The sequence below is a fragment of the Aphidius gifuensis genome, linkage group LG3 (assembly GCF_014905175.1).
Source record: "Aphidius gifuensis isolate YNYX2018 linkage group LG3, ASM1490517v1, whole genome shotgun sequence".
Classification (NCBI taxonomy): Eukaryota; Metazoa; Arthropoda; class Insecta; order Hymenoptera; family Braconidae; genus Aphidius; species Aphidius gifuensis.
In genome coordinates this window covers 10,316,728-10,339,297 of record NC_057790.1, presented here as the reverse complement: position 1 = coordinate 10,339,297, position 22,570 = coordinate 10,316,728, and the positions used below count along the sequence as shown (strand labels likewise).

Genomic DNA, 22,570 nt, shown 5'->3' with positions numbered 1-22,570 from the left:
AAGATAATAAGCCTCATAAAAGCAAAATCTGATGACAGGTTTTAAAGTGAATGATGGACAATAGCAACAACAACAAAAAAAAATAGCAAAAAATTTTGAAGCACTTCCTCACCTTTCATACCATACTAATTCGAATTTGTAGCTTTTTATGCTTCGTCTGAAGTGTTTAGAGATTGTTTAATACAGGTCTTGAAAATTTTATAATTTTTATATTAATATTTGAAGAGCCTCTGAATGAAAATATTTGCATAAATTATTGTTGATGTAAATTATTTAAATAAATGTGATCGAATTTATTTTCAAAAAACTACTTCAGCCACAACCAGAAATCGAACCCGGACACTTCACCTTATCGAGGGAATGCTCTACGTTTAAGCTACAAAGACCTTTGTATTTTTGTCTGATAAATTGAATAACTCCACTAACCATCGATTTGGCAATTTATTCTTTTAATTAATGGAATGGAAATTATTTTTCAAAAAAGACTTTAGCCACCACTGGGGATCGATCCCGGACACGTCACTTTACTGGGGAAAACTTTACCTTTAAAATGAAGAGACCTTCGTATTTTTTCTTCAATAAATTCAATCGGTTTATTAGCTCTATAACGATTATTTATAACAATAAACAGTTTGCAATCAATAAATATTGTTCGGGTTCAAAACTGAGCTGTCCGTCAGTTCCAGACAGACAAGATTTCGTTTCCTTTATTATTTAAATTATTTGATAATATTTATATATTTAATTGATATATTACTTTGACCTTTTTGGCTACTTCGTGAGACGATAAAATTTCAAATAACATGTGACTGAAAATTTAATTTTTTATTTGTTCTAAAATACTTTGAATTACAATTTTTTAATTTCTGTACCGTTTTCAATAGTCTTTTTTTAACACTCTTGAATATTCCCACACATGGTCAACAAATGCATAGACTTTTTAAGTAAAAATCACCTAACAAATAAAACTATAAACTGAAGTTTTCTTTTTTGGAAAAATTATAACCAGAGCCGGGAAGCTCGTCTGTTATTTCAGTTTGCCGTAAGCACCATGGCAACATGGTGAAATATAGTTAAAAAAATTTTGTGAGCCATCTAGACTCGCGGGTTTACTATGTGTAAACATCTTCGGCGTGTTGTTGTAATTGAACAAAACAATAATAAGTACACATTTAAACAAATTTTTTTCATTTATTTGTAAAAATATTGTTTGTTTTTATTTCATTTTTTATTATTTTCATACAATTATTGTTGTTCAGTGTTTTTTAATAATCGATGATTTTAGTATTTCGATATATCGATTTTTATTGCTAATTTTATAATAACGATTGATAAAACACATGAAGTAGAAGAAAAAGTTCAAATAAAATTTTTTAATATATTCCGAACGGCTGGTAAAAATATGTAGGTATTGTTTGTTTGACTATAATTGAGACTAAGTAAAAAATATAGCTAAGGGAAAATTTAGCTAAGGAAAAGATGTAGCTGAGAGAATAATTAAGCTGGTACACATATGTAGATATTGCGTGTTCAGTTATAATTAAGACTAAGTAAAAAATTAAGTGGCTAAGTAAAAAATGTAGCTAAGAAAAAAATCTAGCTAAGGAAAAAATTTAGCTAAGAAAAAGATGTAGCTGAGGGGGAAATTACCCGAGTGGAAATTTAGTTAAGGTTCTGATCAGAACCGGATCAGGAATCCTGTTCAGGAATGGATCAGAATGTAACGCTCTTTTTTAGGATTTTGATCAGAATCGGATCAGAAAACCGGGCCAGATTGTAAGGTTAGAGCCAGGATACCTGATCAGGAATGGATCAGGATACCTGACTAGAATATAACCAGGAATCCTGTTCAGGAACGGATCAGAATGTAACACTTTTTTTTATGATTCTGATCAGAATCGGATCAGGAAACCTGGCCAGGATATCTGATCACGAATGGAACAGGAAACCTGATTTGAAACGGATCAAGTAAATTGAAAAAAAAACCGTTTTCCATGATTATTTTTCGTTTGACCAATTTACCGAAGCAATGTTGATGATGAAACAGATTGAACGATAAGATTTCATATACCTAACATCACTTAAATTACCTAACCACCGACGGGACGCGAACTCGGAACTTTCAGATTACAACTACGAGCCTTAAGGAGGTTATGCACAAATTCATTGCGGGTGTTGCGGGGCGCTTCTGACGTCACAGACAAAACTGAAATCCGACTACACTGTGAAAAAATAAAGTAAAAAGCGCCTGCGCCCCATATACAATATATGGGATTGCGGGTCTGTATGTGTGTTTGAACATGCCATACGTTGCCTTATCTAATTTCTGTAAAGTTTATAATTAATTACTCATTATTTGACCGATCAACATATGAAAATTTTTCGCGCAATTAATAAAACTCGGTTTCTAGTATATGTGTGATTTTTTTCAAGACTTTTTCATCATTTTTTCTATCCGAAAAAAATGGTTGAAATCTCCATAAGAGCCAATGTTAAATATTATTTTCAATAATTAATTACAAAAAATTTAACCGATCAACATAAGAAAATAATTATACCGTTGTATTCAGAATGAAAAGATCTACTTGTGTACAAAATTTCAGAACATTCTCATTATATTTTTTAAAAAAAGAGTAATTTGTGCATAACCTCCTTAACACGCTCGGCCGTCTATCGATGATCAGGATTCCCTTTTCAGGATTTGCTTAGGTTTCCTGGTTTTCTTCTGAACAGGAAAACTGAGTGAAAAAACTCAATTTATTTGATATAATTATCCTGATAGTATTCTGGTCAGAACCTGATCAGGAAACCTTATACAAGATATGCTCAGGTTTCCTGTTCTTTTTCTGAATAGGAAAACTGAATGGAAAAAATCCTATTTTTTTTATTCATTTATCCTGATAGTATTCTAGTCAGAATCTGATCAGGGAACCTTATTCAGATTACGTTAAGGTTTCCTGTTCCTTTTCTGAACAGGTTTGAATAAGGTCACCTGACTTAAGGAAATCTTCAGGTATCCTGACCAGATTCGAGTCATAAATGAGTCAGGTTTCCTGGCTAAGGAATCCTGATCCGTTTCTTATCAGGTTCTCAGGTCAAATGGGGCATCCTGAAAATTTTTTCACGAGGGTAAGCTGATAAAAATATATTTGGCTATAACGGAGACTAAGTAAATAGTCTAGCGGCTAAGTAAAGAATCTAGTGGCTCAGTTAAAAATCTAGCGGTTTGAAAAAAAAAAAAAAAATTTAATATATCGAAATTTTTATTTTGACTTTCTTTTTTACTCGAAGAGTTTTATCGACTGTCATTATTATATTTGGAAAAAAAAAATATATATATATATGTACAATATGAACTTTACTTCGCCTAACAAATGCAAGCATAGCCAATACCAATAAAATACTTGTATATTAATATATACAACGGCATATATATATAATAATAAATAAATAAATATATAAATATTCGCATTTAAATTCATCTATACTACACAACGCCTGATGGTAACGATTACCGACCGATTACCATGGCGCTGCATGGCGCAATGTAGACTGACAGAAAATAGATTCCTGCCTAGATCCGTTACCGGATCTGACGTCTAAACTCAATTTTTTTTCCTTTTACTTCAAACCCAACCCGCGCCTGAAGATGTTTACACATCAAAAAAGACGGTCTGAACCTCGTACATGGAAAAAATGGCCTTATTTTTTTTGGCCTTTTTAAATGGCCTTATGTTTTTGGTCTCTAAAAAATGGCCCTTACAATGGCCCCATATTTTTGACCTTTAAAAAATGGCCTTATATTTTTTTCTTTTTCAAACACCCTTATAAAAACATATATGTTTTTGGCCTCTTAAAAATGGTTAGTTTTTTAAACTAAAATAAATGTATTTAAATAAATCTTTTCCTAGACCAAAAACATGAGGCCATTTTCAAGAAGCCAAAAAAATAAAACCATTTTTAAAAGCCATTTTTAAGAAGCCTAAAAAAATGAGGCCATTTTTTGAGGCCATTTTTTCCATGTACGAGGTTCAGATCGTCTTTTTTTAGTGTTCCGTAGGACACTTATGTTTTCGCTTTTCTGTGACTTTTTGTTATTTGGAGATAAAACGTGAAGTCCTGAATCGAATTGGCTTGTAAAATGCTCATTTTCTTTATTTTTTTTGGCCAAAAGCAATCGTCATATTTATTTCCAATTTTGGGGCCTTATTAGATTTAATATGCCCATTTTTGGACATGGCCCAATTCCAAATATTGGGCGATCAATTCCGGCAATGTTTTAATCGACGACGCTTTATCTGTAGACTCTACGATATTTTTTTCAAATTTTTCGGTCGTTCATTTTTTTTTTTATTCAACGATATGTAGTGTCACAAACTGTTTTTTTACAATATTTTTGTAAACAGCAAGAAAAAAAATAAAAAATCTTACGGAACACTTAGGGTGCACCTTGGGGAACTTGACTATCTTTTTTTTTAACTATATTTCACCATGTTGCCATTGTGCTTACGGCAAACTGAAATAACAGACGAACTTCCCGGCTCTGATTATAACATACATATATTTGAACATATTATTCGTCAAGAATTATAGAAAATTCCACATATGTCGATTAACTGCACTATCGTCTTTTCAATACAGAGAATGATCGTAAAATCGATAATAAAAAAGTAAATTTATAACTATTTAACTTCAAATAAATTCATGAAAACGTCTTGGACTTTCCGGTCGTAAAATCTATATTTTTCGTTTATACATGGTACTTTCATGCCACCCTATGGACCACACACGGCCCAATTTCATATCGAAAACTCCGTCCACCTACACATAGTTTTTACCCTCTCTTGAACTAATTTTTGACCCATTAAAAAGTTTGATATTTAAACTAAGTACACACCTATTTTCTAAACTTAACAATTTTCAACAAACTGTAAAATCAGTTGCTCTTTAACACTCGTTTACGTTAAATCTCTTACTATTTTTGATTTGCGGACAACAGGCCTTCTTTATATTAATATAATCGATAATTGTACTGTCTGCCTTTGACAACACCTTTAGAGTCAACTCGATGTACAATAAAAACAATTAATTCTATTTTAGTGAAAAAATAAATTAAATATATTATTAGAATTTAAGCTACAGTGTTTGGATTTATTCAAAGTGTTATTCCTTCTATTTCAATTTACTCATCATTCCACATCTTTTGATAGCCCTGTATCAAACATACAAACCTTGTGAAATTATCGTGGTATATTTTGATTCGTGGTCTGATATAAATATCTATGCAGAGATGAGGTTTCTGCAATTTTCATGAGACATTTTTTCAAGTTTCACGTTAAATTTTGTCACGTTAAATTTTTTGATAGTTATTGAATTTACAAATGATAACTATGAAAACAATTTTTCGAGACTTCACTTCCTTTTTTTCAAATAAAAAGTGAGTGCACATGCCTCAATTTGAAAAATTAATTCAATCGGTAAATGAGTTCTTTCCTTTATTAAAGTTATTTATTTTATATTTTTTTCTTCTTCTTGATGAGTATTTCTTTGCAACACATTATATTATTATTGAAAACTATTTTTATTTTTTGTGGTTCTGGTACAACACTTTAGTGGCAAGATGCAAGCTTCTTTTTTTTTATTTGTTTTTCTTATAAAACTTGTTAAAAGTTGCATATTATTTGTTTTGTAGATTCATAATTTTTGTTGAACAGAACCACAATTTTTATTAGACCACAATTATCAGTCTGCTTTACTACAAATTTTATTTTCTAATTTTCTAATTTTTATTTTCACTTTAATATTTTTTGTTTTGTGCATAATAAATTTTGTTGTTCAGTACAACAATTTTCGAGGTCCAACAAAACTTGTATACCGCGTAAGAATTTTTGTCTTAGATCACCACAAATTTTGTGGTTCTAGAACCACAATTTTTGTCAGCTAGCAACAGATGAAACACACAAACAAGTTTGGGAGGGGTGTGTTAGTTGTGTGAGTTATTACTGTTAGCCGTAACAAGTTATGTTTATGCTTCACTTTGAATTAGGATAGATTGGATAGATTGGTTTGGACCTGTCATTGATTGACAAAAACACAAGAAAATATATATACATTATTTGATTATTTAATTATTGAAGGATTATAACAATTAGTAATTTATAAAGTGCGTGAATATAAAATAAAACAGAGTGTGAATTTGCAGCTAAGATTACTTATATTATATTAGTCAGTACATAATTTTTTTTTAGTTGATTCGATATTTGTTCATCACATAACCTTTCTTTTTAAACGTCAATTTAATTTTTTTATCTATCAACTATAACTTCTTTTCTCTTTACTTAGTTTTTTTTTTTTACTCTTTTAGTTTTGTCAATTATATGTATAGAATGCATAGATTTATAATGAAAAACTGGTGGTAAAACGTAATCAGAATATACGTATGTTGGAATAAAAATAACAAAAAATGTATTATGCTAAATAAACAAAAAAATGTAAAACTGGATTCATAAAAATAATAAAAAAAAAATTTGCCACATAAATTGTATTAATTGTTAATTAATTATTAATTATTATTATTATTTTTTTTTATTAAAAGAGTTCATTAATTTTTATTCAGGTAGAAAACAAATTTCGTTTATTTCGTAAGAATTTTTATTGAAAGTTAAATAAATATTATTGTTACTGTACAATAAATTTTATTAAAAAATCAAGAAATTATGTTTAATTCACAAGAATTTTTATTTGAAATTAAATAAATTTTATTGGTACTGATCAACAATTTTTATCAGAAAAAGAACAAATTTTGTTTGTTTTACCAGAATTTTTATTAGAAGTTATATAGATTTTAATACGTGCTCAATAGATTTTGTTGTACAGAACCGTAATTTTTGTGTCCCGGGAACCACAAAAATTGTGAGTCGGTAAAACAAATTTTGATAATGACCACAACAAATTTTATTGGATTGATACTTGCCACCTTTTTGTGGTTCTGTTCAACAATTTTTAAGTAGTTTTTGAACAATTTTTGTAGGATATTTCTCTCCGTATATAATGAGCAAATCTGATAGATATTTAGGTATTCCATTGTTGATAATGCCATATATTAGAGTTGCAGTATACAAGTAGCAGAAGTTCTCTACACTCAACAGTCCGAGTCCTCTTCTGGCATCAGGTAAGTAACCATGTAGTATAAGCTTCAGCGAACTGTCATCGATGAAATTTCTAAGGTACTAAGAGTCAGCATTTTGTGACAATTGATCAGCATTAAAATCGCCAAGAATGACCTTATGCATATAACCGTCTGTTACATTGCCTACAAGTGAAGAAAAATCAAGAAATGCCACATGAGGTGGTCTGTAGACGTTTACGAGAATGATTGGATCTGCAGCTGGTACTTGTTTTTCACAGACTATGTATTCGACAATACCAGGTTTACCTAGTTGGGTTGAGTTGGATTTTTTGATGATTTTGGTGTTAAGAGAATTAAGCACATATATACCAACACCACCACCATCATTATTTCTGTCATTTCGATTGTGTCTTTCGAGAGATTGTATCTTGGTATGTAAATAACAGAGTCAGGTACAGCAGGTGATAGCCATGTTTTAGTAATAACATGTGAAGGTGACACAAGATCAATATAACAACGAGCATCTAGATGAGCTCGAATCAAATTAATGTTGATGCAACAAATTTTAAGTAAACTAGAAGAGAATGTTTGTGGAGAGAGTGAATTAGATTTTAGTTTTTCATTTACTTCAGTATTGTTACATCTTTTGTTGTTATTATAAGAGATCTGATTATCACTTGCAATATGTCATTGTTGTGTATTACTGTGGTTTTCAGGTTGAGAATAAAGTTCTAGCAGCTTGTTAGTATCACTATCACTAAATACCAAGTGCCTTATCGAGAGATCATCTTTTTTGACATGAACAACATCATTTTTTACCCACACATATTTAAAACCAAGTGGTTTTAGAATATATCTAGTTTTACCAAGTAACTTGAAAGTTGATGATGATAATAAATCACTTATGTAATTCTTTTTATTAGTGAGACCGAATGCACCAGGTATATTGAAAGTTGACATCTCCTTTTTTTTCCATTACTAATATCATATTTATATATTATATATATTGAATCAGGTGGGGTCAAGTTTAAAATTTTGTCAACAGTTAAGACTTAATTATATGCATTAAAAATATATTCAATTCTTGACTTTTTTTTGGTATCACATCTTTTTGTATTAAAAAAATAAAATACTAAACGATTTTGAAAACTTGATGCTTCTTTTTGTAAAAAAAACTAGGTTTTTTTTTTTTGTTATGATATCACATCTTTTTGTAAAGTTTTAATAATAATATATTTTTTTTATAGACGTTGACGAAATAATTTAGCATAGCGAGCTGTTGAAGTTCACGCAATAGAGCAAGCCAGTGCATATTATCACCAGTAACGGCGCTAGTAAGGCGAATGCACAAAGTCACATGTTGTTTTTGTTTATTTTTTTTCCCACCGAGTTCAATAAGTTTTTTTTTGCATTTATATATATACAATTAATTATAGTTGAATTAATTCATTAATTAATTTCAATTTTTAAGTTTAAATAATTTTTTTATATTTCAATTAATATTTATTTCAATTTTCTAATAAATGGGCTAAATGTCAACGATTTGTTGATCTAACATCTGGAAAATCTGAATGTCGTATTATTATCATCATCATCTTGATTTTTAGGGCAGATGAATGTTGAGTTTGGAAACAGTTTTGAATGAATACTGCCATCAAAGTCTTGATTTTCTTCTCAATAATATGAGTCTGAATCTGTTGTTACAATAATGATTGGGCAAATCAGCATCATGTGTAGCATTAGCATTAATGATATTCTGTTTTTAACTGATGGTGTTAATAATGCACTTTTTAATTCACTTGATGTAAATGTTTCATTATTTTTTTTTTTCCACAAACTATTTAATGATTCCGTAAATGTCTCATTATTTTTCATTGACATATTATTTGATAAGCATGTATCAACAATTTTGTTATATTTTGTTGATAAAACATCAACTGGTTCAGTAATCGTGGCATCATTTTTTTTTCAAAATAAAGTCAAGATCTCAAATTTTTACCATTAAAAACATTCAATGATTCAGTAAAAGTATCATTATTTTTTTCACACAATACATTTAACGTTTTTGACGTGAAAGTATTATTTGCATTAGTAAGAGTTTTACTGTGGAAACTATCGTCAATTTCATCATTTGAATCATCCAAGTAATCTTTTGAAGATAAATTACTTCCAGAAACATCAGTAAACATACTGATTTGCATCATTGATTTAGTTAAAAATTTCGAATCAGCCATTGCTAAACTGCAATGACATCGTTACATTGTGAATATTTCAATCCATTAGGAATAAATTTATAATTGTTAATTTCGTTTCAATTTTACCAAAATCTGTTGTCGATGTATCTAAAAAAATGGTCTCGATGTGTTCATAATTGTTGCATTGTTAAAATCAGGTGTTGAATTGATAAAAGGAATAATACTATTTGATTGTGACATATTTAAAAATGCATCAAGACTTCTTTGACCATTTAATGATGACAATGATCTTAATAACGTGCCTGACACTGATGGTCTCAACATTGCTGGTATATATTCTTTGTCTTTCAGAATTTTATCATCATTTTCATTATTTATTTTTATCGATGATTCTCGTTGATAATTCAATTTCCAAACATTATTACTTGTTGGTGATGTTATTTCCATTATTGATTCCAAACTCATTCTCCCATTTTTTTCAGTCTCGTAGAAATTCTTGTATCAATTGTTTTTGTTGTATCATTTCACAAATCATCAAGTGAACTGATAAATATTTTCTTAACCAAGCTTGAAGATCTTTGACACTTGATGATGATGTTTTGTCACTCACTGACAGCACCCATCTTTCATTGTCATCAAATTTAACATGTGATAAATCGATTATATCATCAAAAAATTCGTTGATAATGATGTCTTGGGCTTTAAATATTATTCACTATATCTGACATTTTATTATTATTTATATTCATCAGTCAAACTTAAAAATAGTTGTGCAACAACCATCACGAAAAGATAAACAAGTCAAAAATAGTATTCAAAAATTACACAGCTTTTTTGCTTTATAGTGTAGTGATTCTCACTGCCTTATACACGTAAAGACACCAAGCGGACGAATCCTTCAACCAACGACTCCGTTTTTATTTACTATATATATATGTTTCATTATGTAATATTTTCTTTTTGTATTATTATTATTATTTTGTGTATTTTTCCCCCTTTTTATCAAGATAAAGAGAGGAGGGATAGCTTTGGGTAGGGACAGCTAGGTGGATCCAAGTTGCTCCAAAATATCTTGAGCTGAACTCTCTCTCTTGGCTGTGGGACGTGGTAAGATGCACACGCTTCGTAATCAGCTCTTGTTTTACGTATATTAGGGTACTCATGTGGAGTAGGGTGCAAAATTCACAGTGGGACAAAATTCATAGTCAAGGATGTTTTGCACGCCATCTACTGGCAATAGGGTTTTTATCTTTTTCGAAAAACCCGTTATGGTTTTAAAATGGCCTGAAAGACACTTCTCTTGGAAACGTTAAAAATACAACAATATAAATTTTAAAGATAAATTATGCTTTCTTTGATTTATAATTACTCAATGAGTTAAAAATTTCTATGTCAAGACAATAAAGATAAAAAAACACCGGTAGGTCGAAGGTTTTTTATAAAAACCCTTCACCTGACAAAGAACCATAGTAAAATCGTTACTTGTAATTTTTTTTAATTGTTAAATAATATAAAATTATTAATAAAATAAAAATATAAATTTTAAACAAATAAAAGAAAAAAAATATTTATCAAATTGTATTTAATTTTATCCATTAATTTATAATTACCATTTATAATCCATTAATATTCGAATCGAAATTTCTATTTACATTGATAGTAAGTGTTCATCTTGTTTATAAATAATCTTCGTTAAAATTAAAAATGAACGTATATTTAAAACCACGTAAAGCATGAAAAATATGATACAGTTTCCATTGATCAATTTCCGATGCTTTACCTAGTTTCAAAAGTGTAAGGGGCTTTCATAGACCCTAGGATCTTAATATGGGTTTATTTTCTATTCCGACGAGGGGTTTTTGTAGATGTATAAGATAAACACTTATCAGAGTAAATAGGATTCTTAATGAGGTTTGAATAATAAAATAAATAAAATTCTATAATTATTTAGAGCTAGAATATAATTTTATAATAACTGCTAATACGTGAAATTGAAAAACCTTTTATTATTAAGGTTTTTAATATTAAAATAGTAGGAAAAAATGAATTAAAAAAACACCATACTTTTTTTTAGAAAAGGAAAAAAAAATATTTATTGACTTATATTTAATTGGGTAATTAAACGTCATTATTTTTCTTTTTTATTTAAATACGTAATATTTAAGTTTTTCAAAATCATAAAGAAATACATTTATAAATTTTGTTTTATCATTTTACATAACATTTCTTTTAGATGATGAGCGAGTGTTACGCTCAACATGAGAATAGCTTTTTTTTTTATATTTTTTTGGAACAACGTCTTGTGGCTTAGGAGTAAGGGTTGAATGTATTGATGTTAATTTATCACTTGATTTATCACCATCAGGTGGAGTAATTACAGTGACATCTGTTTGTTTGGTTTTTACAATTTCATCAACTGTCACATCTGACGTTTTACATGTATCATCATCATCAGGTGGTTGAGCCATTAATTTTTCATCAAGAGGTTTATCCTGAGTTATTGGATCGATTAATTTAACAAGATTATTTTGATGATCAATATTTTGTTCTTCAAATGGTTCATCAGAACGACTTGTTATTTTTAATTCAGCAGCATCACCACCAGAATCATGATTCTTTAATTTATCACTTGGTTTATCACCCTCAGGTGAAGAAATTATATTGTCATTATCTTTTTGGTGAGATGCTGCTGGCTCTTCAACAGTTTTATCTGATGTTTTAGATGGATCAGCATCAGGTGGTTGAGCCATTAATTTTTCAACAATTGGTTTATCCTGAGTTATTGGATCAATTAATTTAACAGGATTATTTTGATGATTAACATTTTGTTCTTCAAATAGTTCATCAGAACGAGTTGTTATTTTTAATTCAGCAGCATCACTAGATTCATGATTATTTAATTTATCACTTGGTTTTTCACCATCAAGTAAAAAAATAATATTGTTATCATCTTTTTGGTGAGATGCTGCTGGGTCTTCAACATTTTTATCTGATTTTTTAGATGGATCAGCATCAGGTGGTTGAGCCATTAATTTTTCATCAAGAGGTTTATCCTGAGTTATTGGATCAATTGTTTTAACAGGATTATTTTGATGATTAACATTTTGTTCTTCAAATGGTTCATCAGAACGACTTGTTATTTTTAATTCAGCAGCATCACCACCAGAATCATGATTCTTTAATTTATCACTTGGTTTATCACCCTCAGGTGAAGAAATTATATTGTCATTATCTTTTTGGTGAGATGCTGCTGGGTCTTCAACATTTTTATCTGATGTTTTAGATGGATCAGCATCAGGTGGTTGAGCCATTAATTTTTCAACAATTGGTTTATCCTGAGTTATTGGATCAATTAATTTAACAGGATTATTTTGATGATTAACATTTCGTTCTTCAAATGGTTTATCAGAACGAGTTGTTATTTTTAATTCAGTACCGTTATCTTGTCCATCCATGTCCAATCTCAAAACTTTAACTACTGGAATTTTCATTTCGTTATAAGTTCTATTTTTTCGTTTGAGATTTATTTGATCAGATTCATGATTTTTTAATTTACTACTTGACACTGTAATCACTTCACCTGATAGTGATAAATCATCATCTGTTTGTTCGGTTGTTACAATTTTATCAACTGCCACATCTGACGTTTTACATGTATCATCATCATCAGGTAATTGGTTTATTAATTTTTTATCAATTGGTTTATCAGCGTCCAATCTAAAACGATCTAGTAACCAAGTTTTTACCTTGTTTTTTTTTACATTGTTATCTTTGCGTTAAAAAACTATCTCATAGTCCATGTTCAAATTGGATACTGAAAAAAAAAAATTATATAATTTCAAATAAACATGTAGAAATAATTATAAAATAAATTCAGAAAATTCATAATGTACCTATAGTTTGAGTCCCAACATCACACTTTCCAAGTTCAATTAGTGGTTCCTTACGCATACGTTTATTTTTTGGTGCTGGAATCTGTTGGTTACCATCATGTGATCTCTTTTTTTTATATTTCTTCATATCACGATATTCTTGCTGAAGTTCTTCGTATTTTTTTGAGTGGTTATGGTTCCACTCCCAAAGAGCTGTATCAAAATATAAAAATGTTCCATCTGGACTTGCTCGTAATTTATGAACGACTTCACACTTTGTCGTGTATGGACTATAAAATCAAAAAAAAAAGATTATTATTATTATATGTATATATATATGTTATAAATGAAATTCACTAAGAAAATAAAGACAAAAGAAAACAGTTCGTCGAAATTTTAGTTTAAATCGAAAAGAAGGGTCTATTCAAAAAACACTACTTGTTGAAGTACATCAATTATTTTAAATATTTTTAATTTGTTTGTTAAATAAAAATCCATATTTATATATATTTTGAAGAAAGTGAAATATTTTCAACACACTGGTGTTTTTTTTTTTTTTAAACTCAAAAAAAAAAACGTAAAACAGTTAGTAAAAAATAGTTAAAGCGAATTCAAAGGGTTTATCGAAAACACCTTCTGTTCATAATACCAGACCGTGAAAAGTAGTTGCATTTAATGAAAAGGGTTTATCAAAAAAACCTTTTGTAAATAATAATTCATATTTAATATATATATATATGTATGTATGGAATAAACCAAGAAACATAATTTTATTTAAATAATTAATTACTTATAAAATGAAAAACAAATATAATAGTTTATATATTATGAACTGGTTTTTTGTCTTTATTTATATATAACAATGAAAGTTATATACATACGAAAAAAGTTAATAAAATAAAGAAAAAAAAAAAAGAAATACCAGTTTATGATATTTTTTTTGTCAAAAATATATTTTTTTTCTTTTATTTTAATTTTATTTGTTAAAAAATTCAAAAACAAAAATATATATCAACACCAGTCGGCTCAATGAATCGAAATAGAATGATATATAAAAAGAGAAAGAAGACATTTATTTTTTCTTTTGTTATTTCTTGTCGACCGTTTGTCGGGATTCTTTGTCGGCGTCAGAGTGTGAAAATAAATATAATATATAAACAACAGAGCATTCATTTTTATTTTGGATATATTCTTAGTAAAAAAAAAAAAAAATCATCTTTAACACAATGAAAAAAACTGAGTCAACTTACCGATGATTTCCAGACTTTGATAAACCATTGCATTTGCATCGTTTTTCAAGAAAAACATAATGCAATTCTTTTTTAATCTTTTTCTTCGACGAAGCCACTGTCAAACTGTCATGAGTGTTATATGAATGTTTGTCAATTGGTAACTTATCAAACCATTCGTAATATTCTTCAATTGAATAAAAAACTTTATCTTTAAATTTCTCCATTTCTACATTGACACTTTCAGACATTTTTTTTTAGTTTATTTTTTTTTTTAATATTTAAAATAAAATTTGTTATTTAACTCTTTTTTAAAATCAAAAATTTATGAAAAAATGTTCAATTAAATTTATTTCTGGTAATTATTATCCTTTTATTTTATTTTTCTTTTCACAAGAACTTCTAACTACACAAGGTGCTCGGTGACTATCTACGCGTGAAATAAGCAATAATCATTTTAACGAGCGGCTGACAACGAATGTTTCTCTCTCATACTTCGGGACTAGTCGGATTACGAGAAGGTTCGGTTCGTACGCCGAAGATGAGCGAATCGACTTTTTCTCGCATGAAGACCCTTTATGTTCTTCAAGACCCTGCGATCAAAATTGAATCATTGTTCGATAGCTGCAGGTGTTTTTTTTTTTATTTTATTATAATTATAAATACTTTATTAATAAAAAAAAAAAAAATGACTTACAAAAATCAGAAAATCAAGAAATTAAAAAACACCAGTAAAAACAATATTCCACATTTCAAAAAAGGTTTATAAAAAACCCTTTACTTGTCGAAAAAAATATAAACTGTTTTTTTTAATTTACAATTACTTAATTAGTTGTAGCTACAATATTTAAATTTTATTTTGTTGTGTGAATAAAAAAAAAAGTATCTTTTACTCTTTCAGGCCCTGCGCTTAAAATTAAACCATTGTTTGATAGCTGCAGGCTTTCTTTTATTTTCTTTGAGTAATTGAAAATGAATTATAAAATAAACAAAAAAAATAAATAACTATAATAGACAGGGAAAATCGAGAAATTAAAAAACACAAGTTGAAAACATTCCACATTTTTAAAATGGGTTTATTCAAAAAACCCTTTACATGTCGAAAAAAAATATAAACATTTTTTTACATTTACAATTACTTAATTAGTTGTAGCTTCAATATTCGGATTTTACACTGAAAAAAAGAGTCAGGGAAAGAATCCTTCACTTGTTTGTTTATTTATTTATTTTCATCCAATTCAATTTTTTTCTTTCAATTTTATTTAATTACAGCTTATTATCAATATTTAAAAAATAAAATACAAAATCATCAGCCGTTAGGCAAATTTATTTGATATAATAAAAAGTCTGTTGTCTTCGTCTGTCGATCTCTTTTGTTTTTGTTTGTCGCTCACTTACTTTGATTTTTTTGATATTGGTTTTTGACTTCGAGCGAGCATAAAGTTTCAGCTTAAATGTGTGAATTTTTGAAATAACTCACACATATAATTCGAGAAATTTACGTATTTTTCGAGTTCAACACATATGCGCGGATATGATGCGCCGAAAAAATGATAAAAGACGTATCTCCTTTGATTTATTAAGTCGGTGGCATCGTATCAAAGTCATTATTTCACAGTGGGCTGTCACGATGGAGAAATCAACAAATCAATTAGTGAGTGAAAAAAAACAATATGTGAAGCATCCACCTTTGGTTTTATCGGGGTATAAATATCGTTTTTTAATTAATAACAAAGATGGAACGCAGTAAGTATTGAAAATATAATTTTTTTTCATAACAAAACTTGATTATGGTAATAATAATAATAATAACAACGTTCTGATTGAGACTAATATATTCAGTTCAGTAATCGTAAATTTTATAATTTTTTATGATGTTCATCGTGGGTTTTCAAGGATTTAGAAAATAAAAAATTTATGACTCGTGAAAAGAGAAATGCGTTTCCATTATATAGAAAATTTGTTTAAAAATTTATAAGTTAGCTTCTGTAAATTTTTTTAGTTTTTCTATATAGAAATTCATAATAAAGATTTTACCGATCACCTTAAATGATTTACTGCCATTAAAGAACATTTTACCTTCTCGCCGTGACCTCTCTTTTTGACCCTAAACTTAAGGAATATCTTAAAAAACCCTTTGCTTTAAATAAATCCGTCTGTTGAATCTGATTTTTTAAATTTTTTTTAGATTTTTCCAAATTTTCTAAATTGAGAAACCCATTTGAAATGAGGAAAATAAAAAATAATAATAATATTAATGATATAGAATTCATTAGGGTTTCTGTTCAGGATTTTCAATATTTTTTAAAAACCCTGTGAACCACTTTTCGAAAAAATTTAATATTAACAACGAGAAATAAAATAAATAAAATCCAAATTAATAAAGTTTTATATTTACAATACATTCATTTTTTCGTTCTATTAATAATATCAATTTTGTACGAATATTTTGTGTAGGGTTTTTCTGAAATTATGCTAAATTTTAAAAAAAGTACTATTTCAAGCGAAAATAATAACTAATGCTTATTGATTGCATAAAAGCAGATTATTTTTTAATATATGAAAACAATACAGAATGTACTTTATACAAGATACACTTCTGATGGACTAACTGTCACGTTTACTTTTTGTAGGAGATATACATGTTCTAAAGAAAATTGTAACGGTCGTGTAACTGTTTCTTTCAATGGACAAAAAGTTTCTGTAAAGGAAGGTTCTTATACAGATCACAATACTGTTGTTTGTGTATCTGATCCAACTCTCATTCATCGTACCGAGCTGGTTAATAAATTTTTGACAACTTTAAAAACAAAAAAAACAACTGAAAAACCGTCGTTACTTTTTAACAGGTTGCGAAATGAATACCCGTGAGTACAATAGTATTGATACTGATGATAATATCTTAATAACAATCATAACAATAATAATATCAAACATTATTTAGAAATTAAAACATGACCTCATAATTCATTTTATAAATTTATTATTGTTTCTGCATTTTAGAACAACAGAAATTGGAGGGTTAAATTATTCTGATGTGAAAAATCGAGCCAAAAGAATGAAATCCAAAATTTACCCACAACGGCCATCATCACTGGCAGAATTGGGAGCTTCTCTTCAGGGAGAGGGTATGAGTATGTTGTTTTATGATGATGGTGAAAATGGGTCTCAATTGATAGCTAAAACATTTACTGTCAATGAACTAACATGGCCAAAATCGAAAAAAAATATCCCTGCAGAATTGTTAGATAAACCGACGAGTACTGTCGTAATACTGGGAGATCGTAATTTTGTTAAAAATATTCTTAAAGATAAGGAGTTTAGTGCTAACATCTACACTGATGGAACATTTAGTATCAACATGAATGATGTGGATATTTGTCAAACTTATATTGTACAAGTAGAAGCATACAATCAGGTAAAGTCATTCAAAAACACTTGGCAAATATTTATTAGAAATTGAAAGACACGCTAATCTGTTCTGAACACAAAAACCCTTGAACTGAGCTCAATGGGTTTTGTTTTCTTTTTTTTCAAATACTTACTAAAATAGCTTGCATACTAGTCTTATTATCATTAGAATTTTCTTCTATATTTGATTCTTTATATTACAGGCATGGCCAATTGCTTATGTTTTAATGGAACGAAAAACAAAAGAATCCTACGTGACGGTATTCCAATATATTTTTGATCATCTAGCTCCTGAACTTAAAAGTTTGAAAATAAAAGCACATATGGACTTCGAAGCAGCAGTTCACACAACAATTAAAGAACACTTTCCGTTTGTGGAAATCATAGCTTGCTTATTCCATTTTGACCAAGTATGTTTAATATATGTTTAAATAATATAGTGTAAGCAAAAAAAATTTGTACTCTGTACAAAAAAGTGCAAATGTGATTCAAAGGGTTTATGTGATTTTTTTAAAATAATTCCTTATAACGTAGAGGGTCTATCAAGTCAAGGGTGTATGTACTATAAATGCAAATGTGATTCAAAGGGTTTATGTGATTTTTTAAAAATAATTCCTTATAACGTAGAGGGTCTATCAAGTCAAGGGTGTATGTACTATAAATGCTCATAATTATAATCAATTGCAGAGTTTTTAAAGTCATGGGTTTATATTATTATGAAGTTTATATTAGTTATAATCAGTTGCAGCATCTTTAAAATAGAGGGTTAATATAATAATCATGTTCATAGAGCATAATCAGTTCTTTGAAGTCAAGGGTTTATATGGTTATTTTTGTTCATTCATAAAAGGGCTATTTGAAATCTTATTAACCAACCCATCCAATATTTATTTTTTTTATTCTCAATGTACTTAATAGTTAACGAACTATTGGAAAAAGTATATTGATATACTGAGTTCAATCGGTTTAAACAGTAGAGGGTTCTTAAAATTTTTTAAAAATAACTATAAAAAATAAAATAAAAATAGAATCAAATTGCAACCAGTTCTTAAAATTTTTTAAAAATAACTATAAAAAATAAAATAAAAATAGAATCAAATTGCAACCAGTTAAAAATTTTAGCTTTCGTAGGTCGAATTTTGTTTATATTCTCAGCATGTTTAAATTTATAGGCACAAACTAGACAGTCAAAAAAGAAAGGAGCACTAGTGGATTTCAAAAAAACAACTGATGAAGAAACGGATGAAATAAAAAAACGGAAAAAAGAAATAAGTGAAGTTCTTCGTCTGGTACAACTCGTACCTTATTTGCCACCAGAGAAAATCGATAGCTCATTGTTAATTTTTTTAAAAAATCGTCTTGAAGATCCCATTTCTCGAGAGAGAGTGGAAAAATATTTTCAATATGTTGATAAAAATTGGATCAACAATCTAATTTGGCCACCAACGTCATGGTCAGTATATGGTCAAGATCACGCTACTAATAATTTTAGTGAAAGTAGAAACAAAAATATGACCTTATTTTTTGGGCGACATCCTTATCCGTATGTTTTTATTGGTAGGTACAAAATTTCAGTTCTATTTAAGAATTTATTTCATTGTAGTCCTTAAATACTCACAATACTCACAATTCTTTCATGCATGTTGTAAATGCGTTTGTACTGGTTAAAACGAGCCAACGAATCGCTCCTGAAATATAGTTTGTTTTTAGATTTTATTCAATGGTATAGATTCCACAGTATTCTGTAAATTACTTGATGTAATAGTCTTTTATTCACTTCTTTTCTAGTCAAATTTAAAGATCCTTTTACTTAAAAATTAATTGAAATAAATAAGTTATGTTTTTTCTGCATATCTTAAATTCTTGTACATTTCTTTTAAATTTGATTTTTTTAGAAAACCTTACCGTTTATCAAGGAAAAATAAAAAGAGATTTCGAAGGGACGAAAAAACCTCGTCAAAGTTATAAGGTTTCAAGAAAAAAGCGATTCATTCGAGGATGTGAGAGAGAACTGGAAGAAGGCATGGAACGTATTGAATTTTTAATAAAAATTGCAGGATGGGAAAATGATAAACAAATTAAAGGTAGAGATACTCTCGAAATTGTAAAGACTGAATACTTTTTTATTATTATAATTTTATAATAAAACTTTTATAATCATAAAAAAAACGTATTTATTTTCAGAATCAGCGTTCGAAAAACTCGGTGAAATTGATAGTGACTCAGAAGAAAATAACAGTGGAACTGAAAACACTATGAATGAAAAAATTGGTGATACTGTACCCGAAGATGCTGTACCCAAAGAAAGTCATAATTCTAAGCGATGCAAAAATGAAAGCGAAGATTCAATTTGCAAAAAAAAACAAAAAAGACAAGAAAGGTCTGAATCTCGGGATGATATTCCCCGTAGACTAACACGTTCCATGACTGTTAAACCCACACCGTAAAAAATTTTTGTTAAATTTTTTTAAATTTATTAATTTTATGAAGAAAGAAAAAAATATGATAAAAAAAAAAATTAATAATCATAAATAAATAAGTTATGGATTTATAAGATTATTACGGTTTATGATTTATGATAATATTCAGGATTGAGGACCCAATATCATAAGATTCAGGGTCTTTGAAGTCACCAAGGGTTTTTATTACAAATCAAAAGAATCTTACCGATTTTCAAGAATAAGAAACTTGTTGGTTTTAATTTGCACCTATTGTTCAAATTTGACTTAAAAAAAACTTTTCTATTTGTAAATAAAAAAACATAAAATTTCTTTCTTTTATTTTTAAGATAATATAATATTTTCAAAAGCAAAAAAAATAAAGGATAACAAGGAAAAAAGGTCTTTTGAATCATAGCTTAATGAAATCATATTTCAGCTAATCATTCTTTAGATTAAGGGTTGCTATACCAAGGATTGCAATTTACCACAAATAGCAAGGTGTTCTAGGTAAATGGATAATGTGAATATTATTTTTATTAAATGAAGTAAGTTTTTAGGGTCTTTTAAATCAAGGGTTTATGAAACTTGAGCTTACATGTCGTGTGCCGTAGTGGTAGAGGGGGAAGTTTCCCCTTGGCCGCTTGTGAAAATAAGTAGAACACACATTTAGTCATTGTATCGAGAGCAGCCGAGACGTCTCTGTCAAGCGAATTGCCCGCAAATATTAAAAAACAGAGTGATAAATAAAAGTGAAATAAAAAATTAAAATAAAATTGCAAATTATTTTAATAATTGTAAAAACATGGCGGATCCAAGTAGTAACGATTTGATGGAAAATTCAAAAATCCATGGATTTTCTCCATATAAAAGGTAAGTTTTGTGCCTAATAGATATATTTTTGTTTTTATGTTGATTATAATATTAAATGTAGAAAATATATCTATAAAAAATTATATGTAGTCTGTTTTGTTGACTCTCATTCAAATTAAAAGTTTATTTTATTTTATTTTTTCGGTCTCTTTCTCTCCCGCTGTCGGCTTGGCGTCGCCAGATAACAAAAGAATGAAATGAAAAAAATAAAAACAAACAAGGGTAGTAGTAAGCATTTTCTCTTTCTGTTGGTTAATTTGTATTTATTCGGGAACAGATTGTATCAATTATTAGTCCGTAAGACGGAGGCAAAAACAGTGTGTGGAACTGAATTGAACAAAATACCTGTTAAATGGTAGTCCTTAAGACCCAGAACACGTTGCACCTATTTCCAATCATTTTTATTGTTCAAAAAAATTATTAGAAATTAAATTGAATTGTAGAGTAATGCGGGGGCTGAGCGTGATAAAAATAGAGTGGTGGGGAGTTTGGCAGTCAGCTTGGAGTTTATATTAGAAAAGGAAAACTATAGAGAAAAAAAAGATAAAAAAACTCGCACCACTCTATTATTTTCACGCCCCTGAGTATGCCCCATACCGCTCAGCCCCCGCATTACTCTACAATTCAATTTAATTTTTAATAATTTTTTTAACCCTTTTAATGATTTTTTTTTTGATTGAAATTTTTTTTTTACATTTAAAATACATTAAAGAATAAACACTATAATTCATGTTTTTTTCAATTTTCAAAAATAAATATCTCGGCTGGATTGATTGAGATTTGATTGAAATTTTAAAATCAACTTAATATAATAAAATTGAAAGTATTAAACAAATTACAATCAATTCAGAGTCATATAAATTATCGATTTTTTACCTGGCTTACCTGTGGACGGCAGACATTAAAAATGATTGGAAATAGGTGCAACGTGTTCTGGGTCTTAAGGACTACCATTTAACAGGTATTTTGTTCAATTCAGTTTCACACACTGATTTTGCCTCTGTCTATATGCGATTTTCTCAAAAAAGTATATTCTTTATAAAAAATATAAGCACATAACAGTAACAGAATTATATTAGACTTATGAAAATCAATTGTAGATAGAATAGATAGAATTTTTTATTAATCTATTGAATTTATTCTATATTATATGACAGAGTTGAATTGATCTATTAAAAAACCCATTTTACTTATTGAATAGTAATATGTTTATTTCTCATTAAAAACAAAGTAAATATTAGCATTCAAATCCGCAGAATAAAAAAATAATCTTCTTGATTTTATATTTCCAGTTCTAATTTTATTACAATAAACAATGATTCATCAAAGAGAAGTTAAAGTGATTTTTTGAACGAGAGTTTTTCTAAAAGACAATGGTCTATTAAAAAACCCTTCTACTTGTGAACTTTGAAATATAAGTGGT

General features: G+C 28.4%; 1 protein-coding gene across 2 annotated transcripts in view; it reads right to left on the bottom strand.

Moving 5' to 3' along the window:
• LOC122851930 (sodium-coupled monocarboxylate transporter 2) overlaps nt 1-22,570 on the bottom strand; it is a 61,629-nt gene that overhangs the window by 21,131 nt on the left and 17,928 nt on the right. The window contains exon 1 of one of the 2 annotated variants that reach the window (XM_044151453.1): nt 5,232-6,020. The exons of the other annotated variant lie outside the window; for it this stretch is intronic. The gene's annotated coding sequence lies outside the window, so the exon portion shown is untranslated. Of the gene's footprint in view, nt 1-5,231; nt 6,021-22,570 lie in introns of those variants that run through there. 2 annotated transcript variants of the gene reach the window in all.